The sequence below is a fragment of the Ciconia boyciana genome, chromosome 14 (genome assembly GCF_034638445.1).
Source record: "Ciconia boyciana chromosome 14, ASM3463844v1, whole genome shotgun sequence".
In the NCBI taxonomy this organism is placed as follows: domain Eukaryota; kingdom Metazoa; phylum Chordata; class Aves; order Ciconiiformes; family Ciconiidae; genus Ciconia; species Ciconia boyciana.
This window is the reverse complement of record NC_132947.1, coordinates 3694813-3704828: the sequence shown is the minus strand read 5'-3', so window position 1 is coordinate 3704828 and position 10016 is coordinate 3694813. Positions and strand designations below refer to the sequence as shown.

The 10016-nt window shown below is 47.0% G+C and overlaps 1 protein-coding gene across 1 annotated transcript in view; it reads left to right on the top strand.

The window, feature by feature from the left end:
- The first annotated feature begins 286 nt into the window (after positions 1-286).
- Positions 287-10016, top strand: part of SLCO4A1 (solute carrier organic anion transporter family member 4A1) — a 28564-nt gene continuing 18834 nt past the window's right edge. Inside the window, exon 1 of the mRNA XM_072879416.1 lies at positions 287-355. The gene's annotated coding sequence lies outside the window, so the exon portion shown is untranslated. The remainder of the gene's footprint in view (positions 356-10016) is intronic.

The window sequence follows — 10016 nt, the reverse complement described above, 5'->3', positions numbered from 1 at the left end:
CGCTTCTTCGCGCTCCCCCATCCCTCTCTCCATCCTCCCCTTGCTGCCCCTCTCCCCCTCTTCTTCCCCCCCAACGTGGGGTCCTCTCCCTGCCCCTCCTCCCCCCTGCTCACCTCTATCCCTGTCCCTCTCCCTCCCCTGCCCCTCCCCATCTCCCTCTCCCCCCGCACCGCCTAGCCTTACCCTCACTTTCGCTTTGGCCTCAGTTTCCCCGCCATTGGCCGGGTCGCCGCCGGTAGCCGCCGCTGATTGGAGACAGCGCTCGTCCGTCAGGGCGGGGCGCCCGCCCCGCGGCGGGGCCCGGGGAGCGCGGGGGCGGCGGCGAGAGGGCAGCGGCGGCGGCGGCCGGCGGCAGGTAGCGGGGCCGGCGGGGATGCGGGAGGGATGCGGAGGGATGCGGAGGGATGGAGGGGCGCGGGGCGGGCACGGCGGGGCGCGGGCTGCCCGGGCGAGGCCCCCCCCGCCCCCCTGCACGGCAGCACCTACCGGGCGGTGCCGCACGTGTCTGCGGGAGCGGCGCGGGGAGCCCCGAGGAGGCGGGGATGGGCGCGGGGCACCCGCCGCTCGCCGCCGGGGGATGAAAAGCCCCGGGATGGGGCTGGCGGCGGCCGGGGGGGGGGGGGCGGCTCGGGGCAGGGGTGAGCGGTGCGGTGCCCGGCGGCAGGCAGCGCTCCGGCCCCGGGCGTGCGGGCTTTTGTGCGGGATCGGTGGTTTGGTGGCAAGAGCTCGAGGTCCGCGTCGGGAAAAGCCCGTCGTATTTCACCGGGGGGGGAAAGCCACCAAAATAGCCAAACGCTTTGAGGTTTTCCATTTGCAAGCCATCTCCTGTGGTGCTTCAAACCCGGTATTTTTACCACCTTGTAACTGAAATTGGTTAGAACTGCTTCATTGGGGTTGGTTTGGTTTGCTGTTTTTTCTTTTATCAAAACCTTGCCTTTCTATGGGAAATGCAAAAGCTGCAGAGAAAAGGTGGAAAATAAGAAAAGCTAGTAAGGTGGCATGGCAAAATGATGCTTACAACGAGTAAAAAGTATGTTAATGGTGAAATGGTCCTTGTTTCAAGAGGGTGGTAACTGAAGTTAGAGAAGGAAGTCTCAGGCAGCGTGCTGAGCAGAAATCAGAGCACTTTCATCGCCTGACCTATATTACTTTTACTAACCTATTTGTTCAGATGATACGATCAAAAGCATTGTTATAATAAAAATGTGTTTTTCAGTTCTGAGAGCTCAAAAGGCACAAGTGGGCATTAATCACATGAGTTTGTTGCGTTAACGGTTTATTACCGTTTTATAGGCTGTTTGGTTTTACCAGGCAACACGCTACAAATGTGATGTTATCCCTGTCTGGCACCTCCTGTTTTTTGATTTCTGGGCTCCTACTTTCTGTACGCACGCATGTTAAAACAGCATTTGAGGGGGAACGAACACAAAAGAGATCTTCAGAGACGTATGCTTTGAGCTGTTGTAAATGCGAGCAGAAGGATGAAACATGGGGAGAGAGGGTTAGTAAAATAATGAAAAGAAATAAAAAATGTAGCTATTTATATGCAAAGAGGTCTAGCCTGCGGGCTGCTGAAAATGATCGGAAACTGAAGCAGCAGCCCTCTGCGCTGGGCGGGCTGCGAGGGACGGACCACAGCCACCTGCCCTGCCACCGCTCGGCCGAAACCGTGCTGGTGTGCGACGAGTGTGTCCAGGCGTGACAGCATCATCTGAAGCCCTGTGAAATAGCCACTCCACTGATACTGCCTTCATTTGCCCTGCATGTGGGGCAAACCCACAAAGTGACAGTGGCAAAAACATTAAGCGTGACCCTGGGATGACAAATGAGACTGGAAGCAGCAATTCCTGCGAGGGTTCGATATTCTTGGCCAGCAAAACCAGGAACTACCTGAGCAAGTATTTACTAGAAATCTTTACAGAGATTAGAGATTTACAGGCAAGGGGGAAGATGGGATCAGCCACTAACAAAAGAAATATCCACCGGCTTAGGGAGATCAGCATCCAGCTGCTCAGTGCCTCATGATTTCCGATTGCAAACTCCTTGAGGCAGCTTTAATCTTTTTTGTGTGTGTGTGTCTTTACAGCATGGAGCGTGCTGGGGAGGATCCTGCTCTCCGATTTGGGGCTTTACACCCTGCAGTAGCACAAAAAGTGAATCGTGGCTTTGCTTTACGCTGCTTATTTTGTTCAGTTCACCCCAAAAAGACATCACTGAGCAGTTGGTTTGCTTTCCTTTATCTTAATTGCGTGTACGAAGCCCAGAAACCTGCCTTTGCCTACAGGGCTGGTCACGACCCCCAGGTGAAGGTGCTTGTATGCCAGATTGCCAAATATTCTGCTTTACCATTTGGGTTTCTTGTCTCTCTCACCTAGTTCCTCGAGCGGCTGCCCGTAAGTTGATTATTCAGAGCCTGGGACATCCGCATCTTGCAGAATCCCATTAACGCAACGGTGAACGGTGGAAATGCTTTGCAAGACTCTGCAAACACTTAGCAGAGCTGGCGGCTTGTTGCTGGTGGGTTAGTGAGACGCTAAGTACGATTTCAGGGGAAAGGTTCCCCCTTTGGATTTTATGCTTAATAAACCGAGGTTGCTGAGTTAAAGCAATCTGCGGGAGTTGTTAACCATGCACAGGGTGTTTCGGGTGTGGGCTGCCCTGAAATGCATTGGCGTTCTGGTCTTGATTTCAATGGCCATCCTGAAATGTGCTGTGCTTTCCTACTACATTTAAAAAACGCATTATCTTGGCCCAGCGAGGGGCTGATCCTTGTGCAGAGGAGCAGAATTGGAGCACTAATGGCCCAGACCACACCACAGGCAGGGTCAGGGGCTTTGCCCGCAGGGTCGGTGGCAGCACGGCTCTCCCTGCGCCTGTGTTTCGGCAGGTTCCCCAGCTCTCCCAGCCCTCTCTAGCTGTTGGATCTCTGGATGCAAGAGCTGTTCCTATCCTGGAGCCACTCTCCTTTCCCTTTTCAAAACTGATTTATTGCTAGACCTCCCCACGATATAATTAGTTTTCTTCCATTTTGGCCTTGAGCAACCTCTCAGCGTACGAGTGGTGGTGCTGAACTGGGGGATTTGAGAACAAAGAGTTTCTGCAAACACTTTCTGGGAAAAATGCTCTGAGAGAGGTCAAGGACTTCATCTGGTTTATGAATCCTGGACAAAAGCACACATCCTACTTCGGTAGCTGTGATGAGTGATTGTAGAATACTCGGAGAGGGCCACTAACTTTAATAGATTTTGCATCAGACCTCTCGTGAGTACAGTGGAGAGCATGAGATGAGGCAGTGAAGTGTTTAATATTAACAGAGTAATGTTATTCTAACCTTAAATCTCTCTTCAGGCAGAAGTACCCCTAAATCTGGGCTATTACTATGTTGCTGGTGTAAAAAATAACGTCATTGCACTTCTAGATTGTAAATGAGTTTGTGAGCAGTGGAAACATGTTAGGGGTGGGAAGTACTCTGTTTATTCTTGTTCGCCTCGTTCAGCAAAGTGCTGAGCCTTTCCAGCAGTTTTTTAAACTCCTGGAGCAGCAGAGATACCAGCCCCGTTTCTTCTCTTGTGCTATTCCACTGACATATGTATAGTTACACTAAAACTGAATTTGATTGCTATTGTTAATGGATAAATTATATTGCTGGGTGGCATCAATAATCTTCAGTCATTTGAATTCTCAGAGCTCGGCCTGATTGCTTCAAGAAAGAAAATGAAATGCTGACAGGCTTTGTTTAACTGTTGTCCAGTGGTTTGAAGGAGTTAAGGAGTCATTCTCATGTTGAGGAAGCAAGGCCAAACACTTCTTTTCCCAAATAATACTTTGACTTTGCAATGTTCTGGCTGAAAAAAATCCAAGGAAAAGTACTTTTTGGCATTTTTATAGCTATGGTTTTATATTTGTGAATTCAATTGCTTTGGGTATGCTATGAAATAGGAGTTTATTTTTCTAGATGGCATTAAGAGATAAAAAAAATACGTCTGGATTCCAGAGTTCTGATAAATTATACCAACCCATGGCACAGAAATAAAAAGTCCCCAAACATTTGAAGGACATGGGCTCTATTAGATTTTCTGTTCCCTCATAGCCTCTTCTTGGAAAACTGCATCAGTCTTTTTAACTTAACATACTCCAAATAAATCAGATTTGAAAATTTAGTGCAAGATTTCTTTTCCTTTAAATACCCCATAGAAAACAGAAGCTCGACCCTTGTCCTGGCTGCAAGTCGGAGCAGCTGCAAGGCTGCTCTGCCTTGCCTTAGCTGGAAGGGCTTGCTAATGCCTTCCCTCCGGGACCGGTCTGATCCTGCACCGCTTCAGCGTAATCGAGGACAGGGCAGATGCTGTGGAGCTTTATGTTAGCATAAGAATTCCCCAAAAAAAGATATTTCCTCGCAGTGCTTTCAAAGCAGCTTTATGGTCTTCTTTGTATTGCTGGGGTGGATTCAGTCTTGTGGGGGATTTAGACCCTTTGAGCTGGATGTGGGTCTTGGTTACAACAGAATCGGCCCTTTCTGGAGTCCCCCTATAACCCTGATCAACCTGTGATCCCTTTAGTGTTGTGTTAGTTATTTTCCTCTTATTTGGCGGAAAACCTTGAAAAGAGTATTTTAAGATGCTGAAGAAACTGAATTAAAAGGAGTGAAAAGCAGGTATCCAGCCTGTGGTACACTGGTTATCTTTCTCCAATATTCTTGTTTTAAAATAATCTAAAATACTGCCTTTTTTCAAGAGGTAATAAAAAACAACTTCCTTGCCTACCGCCACAAAGAAGCCAATTTTTATTCCCTTGAATTACCTTTTGCTTTCTGTGAGAGATCTTGGGAACCCTGCTTGAATGCCTTATGTGAGCAGACACCGCTCACGCGGGTAAGCAGCAACGGCAGGATCAGGCCCATCATTTCTTAGGGAGCACTGATCACAATCAGTCCTCGGTGACCGCGTTCAAGCTGATAACCAAGAACAAGGTTATCCCGCCGTGTCCATTCCTCGTAGCACCTTGGCGGGGGCTGTAGGATGCGAGCGGGTCCTTAGCAAGGAAAATTAAAAAGTTCCGGAGTCAGAAATGAAAACCCCACTACGCTGCTGCGTGGAAGCAGGAATCCCTTGAAGGCAATTTTCAGATTTCCAAGTAAATCCAACAGCTGCTGTCTAAGGCTGCAAGAAAAGGGAGGGTACAAAGGAGAAGCCGTCTCCACATTGCGCATGGACAGCAAACCCCTCTGAATTCCAGCAGATGTTTTGGGTTGACAATGGGAACATTATATGCCTGTTTATTCCTTTATCTCGGGAAGAAACACCATTTGGCAACAATTTGCTCCCTGGCAGTAAGAATGAATTACTGACCAGACTGAGCATTGTCAGATGAAAGATGTGCCAGCCTGCAAGAGGGGCAGCTTGCAAACCGCGTGGTGCTTGCGGAGGGTGTGCGCACACCCGTGTACGCACCTTTCTCTATACATTATTATGTATATTGATATGGATTGCTGTTTCATACAGAGCTGGGTTTCTTAGAGAGGTCTGTTAATGCAGAATGGTATTGCTCAGCATTTTTCCACCAGCATCTCTCAAAGGAATCGGTGAAGTCTCACCTCTTCTGATCAGCAGGGATTTTTATTTATTTAGATGCAGCCAGCCACGGAAGAAACAGGCAGCCGAGGACAGCACAGCCAAGGTGTACCTGCCTGTTTGCAACCTGTTGTGCTTTGTGGCCATCCTTGAGATTTTTCAGTGCTTTCGACGTTAGACATTTGCTGTAGCCACTGTAGGAACTTGCAGCTCAAGGGCTCGCCATTGAAATGGCTCTGAGGTTTCTAAGGAAGGCATCATTTCGGGTTGGCTTCTTCTGCCCATCCTTGGTGGCAGTGGTCAGCAGCCCTGCAAGCTGCCAGCGTGCTGATCTCGTGCTCTGTCCCATTCCCCTTTGGGTCTCGGTTCCTACCCTTCCTCTGGTAGTTGGTGTAGCTGTAGTTTGTGGTTATGGTACTGGTTTGGGATTTTGAGCCAGAGAATGAAGAGAAGTCATCCCTTTGAAAGTGGTCATCATTTCCTCTCGATTACACAATAAGGCTGTGCCCTCTTCAGAGAAATCCCAAAATATACCACAGTGTGTCAAGATCTAGGGTGTTGCATGATCAAATGCAAATTAACTGCAAGCTGATGTGTTTATTCAAAGTGGATGAAATACGATGAAGTATGATGCTTTCGTTTAGCTCATCTTTGGAGGGCGGATAGGGAGTGCTTGGGGTCAGGAAACTTAGAAGCTGCAAACGCCAAGTCAGAAGTCCTACAGCTACGTGAGCCTATGTACTGATGTTTTCTAAACTCCCTTGTGCCACGTCAGATTTGTGCTGAAAGGGTTAATTTTGCACCATCTGGCTTTGTGCTAGTTCAAATGTTGTTTGTGTTGTGGTAGCCAACATGAGGCCAGAATAAGCTCAGGGTAATATGCTTGGCTAATCCAACAGAAATATGATTATGTGCCCATTCCTGCTCCAGATCGTATCTGCAGTAATGGGTGATTTAGTAACACACAAAATAGTGCTTGTGGAGACATGGCTTGAGGGCTCTAGATAACCTGGATATGATGAGCGCTTTGCAGTGGGCAACAGAGAGACAATAGGAATGTCTAACTCAAAATCAGGTACTTAACTTTAAACAAGTAATTAAGAGAGAGAAATCCCAGCAGAATGACTTCTTGGGGAGTCACCTGAGATGTAGAAACTGGGGTTACTTAACTTTGCATTTTGCATGCCGTAGTGACTTCCTAGGTGCTAATCTGAGGTTAAGCAAAAAAATGAACAGCTGGAGTTCTACTGTATTTTGCAAAATGGCCCATTTCAAGCAGTGAGTTCATTTAAGTGCTGTCTGGGAGGCTGTGCTGTTCCCGTGCTTGGCAGGAATCTCAAGACTAATACCTAAGGGGATTAGAGAGCATCACTGAACGTTAAACAAGATCCAGGCTAAGCGGTGTGCACCAGTGAGCTTGTGCTCCGGCGGCTGTTTGGGTAAGTTATTACTTGCTGATCTGGAAACGAAGTGGGCTTCTGTGGGAAGTGCTCTTCCCTCAGCTGGATCCTTCCTGTAGTTTCTGTTTCTCTCATGCTCCCACTTGACTCAGAGTTTCCACCCTCTGCCCATTCCATGGACTCGTGCTCTTGTGCTCACTGAGGATGGCGAATGTTGCAGGGGATGCTGATGATCAGCAAGTTTCTCTTTCCATGATGCATTTAGCTCTTCTAATGTGCTCTCTTCATCTCTGTGTTGTCTGGTTTGAGAGAGGAATGGGTGGGCATCCAGCCCACCAACATGGGGTTGAGCTGGAGAACTTGTCGTAAAAAGGTCAAGCTAAAGACTCCTGTTGGCTGGTAGAGCAATATGACCTCTTGGTGCATGATTTTCTCCAGAAAGTCCACTTACTATGGAGAATAGGGGTTGGAAGGTAATCTTGTCTAGGAAAAAGTGAAGTGCTTGGACAAAGCAATTTGGATGTTGGTCTCCAACCCCCTTTGTCCACAGCGTGTAAAAGAGACAGCATGGAGGCTATGTCCCATGACAGATCTCCTCTCCCTTTACAGCACTGTGTAATGCCCCAGGGTTTCACATAGATGTCTTCCCATGCTGCAGCAGAAATTGGGGATTTAAGATTTGTATTTCACCTCCAAATGTTGATCTATTTGATCCATTTGAAAGGAAAAAGGCATTAAGGCCCATTGAAGGGAGGGTGAGGGTTCAACACTTCACTTCAACAGTGAGGGTTCACGTGAAACCCACTTCTGACAGCTCCTCGCTCGCAGTCTGCAGTAGCACAGGCATGGCGGGTGTTTTAAGGGAAAAAAACAATTGTGGAAATGTGCAAATTTCTTTAGGCTTTTTGAATGGGTGACAGTAGAAAGGGGGGTTGTGGTCTGAGTTAGGGTATAAATAGTTCTGGCTCCAAGCACGATTATTGTGTTTCTGCTTTTGCTCTTACGATCAAGCCAAAATAGATTCCCGATACTCTGCAAGAGGAGTGCAGCCTGGTGTAATACATGAATTGATCATTCAGTGGAAAAAAAAAAGCCAGATGAAGGAGGTATCTCAATGAAAAGGCTGTTATCCAGCAGCAATGTAGGAGAAAAGCCTTTGGAAAGCCTTTTGGAGGCTTTGCTACTCCAGCAATGACTGTTGCCCTCTGTTTATGAGGAGGATGTAATAATTCTGTATAATATTAACACACCACCTACAACAGAAGGGCCTCATATTTTTTGTGCCAAATCCTTCTTTTTTGTGGTATGGCTTCCACAAAGTTTCATGGTATCACTTCCTCTGGTTTGACCTTTTTGTTTTTACTTTCAAACTAATCAAACCAGGAGGATGAAAAAGAGTAAGTTCCTGTAAACCATGATAGATGTCAGCATTATTCCATTACATTTATTCTGTACTCAGCATCCTTGCATTGTGTAACATAGGATGTTGCATTTTTTTTGGATTTTTATTGCGTCTATCTTTAGAAGCAGCAAAGAATTGTGTCTCACATTCTTCATTTGGGTTTTGCTCGTTTTGTTTCATTTCTTGTATCATAGAGGATTTGCCTGAATCTGCATCTTCTGCATGGAAACAAAGCAGGGCTATCTATAGGAACTAACTGGGAATCATTGGAAAAAGCTGACTAACGGCTCATGCAGAAACATTATCCTGAATATTAAACATCCTTAAATGGGTTGTAAGAATCCAAATGATGGAAAATAACGCCATGCTGTGGGCAGGGCTAGATACTGGGAAATGCTGGTGGTGTGTCTGTGTTGGAAGAGCCATGGAGACAGCTGGCTCCATGGGCAGTAACGGTGGCTGGAGAGCACCGCACGGTGCCAGCACGAAAACCTCATCATTGATCAGGTTTCTGGGTAGGAAAAAGATATTAAAGCAAGAGTGATGTTAGGGAGAGGGAGTTAGGTATTATAGCATAAAAGAACCTTTTGTCTGGCTAATCTTTGCTATGGCAGAATATAGTGGCCCGGTTAAATCTGCTTTGTGCGTTGGCACTGCAAGTTTTTAAAGATGGTCTAAGGCAGCTGCAGCCAATTGTATTTGCACAGATAAGCTGGAACAAATAAGTAAGCTCAGAAAATCTGGCTAGATTTATCTTCAAAGCATTTTCAAGCAGCTAATTGAAAATTATCCAAGCCACCTTCCTGATTTCTTGCATATTATTGCATTAATTTGCCAGGGAGCGGAAAGTGCTTGGAAAACATACAAAGGATTTGTGACTGCTAAGCTTTACTATTTGGAATTTATTTAATTATAAATGTGTCCTTACTCATGTGATAATTTAAAGGCAGCTTCTACTGCTCTCATCCACGCTTCAGACTCTGGTGGGACTGATCATGTAAAAACACATCTCTGACAGGAGGGGTGGGCCAGGATATTCCCATCACCCTCCGCTTCTGGATCCCTCCTCCCCTGCACTTCAGCTGTCCCTGCGGCACTGACGGTGAGCACAGCGTTGGATGTACGGTCAGCTGGCTGCTCTTTAGATGTGTTTCTCATTCCTGAAACGTTTCCGTGTGTGCAGGACGATGCTGCTCCTGTAGGAATTGCTTACAAAAGGCTCCAGGTTGGTCCCAATGCTGCTCCCGGCAATAGCGGCATCCTCTGTATTGCTGAACCAAAGGGGCGCTTTTTAAAAGCGTACAAAAAATGCAAGGTTCACACTTCGTATAAGCTGAGGAAAGTTCCTCAGCTGCCAGGAAAACAATTCAGTGTTGCACACCCGATCACCCCGTGCTTTCTTTCATCTCCCTTTTAACTGAATCAGCGCCCTGAGGACAAGCCCTGTTCACAGGACAAGGATGTGGATTTATCTCACTTCTGGGAGGCTTTCCTGTTCCTAAACCAGCGAGTGGATTACGCTTGATCCATATGGTGTTTATCAGCTACAACAGAAGTAATACTGATAATCCTCTGAAGCCAAACTATCCGAGAAAAATTCAGTATGTGTTACTGAGAGAAATTAAATGTACAAACCCAGATGAA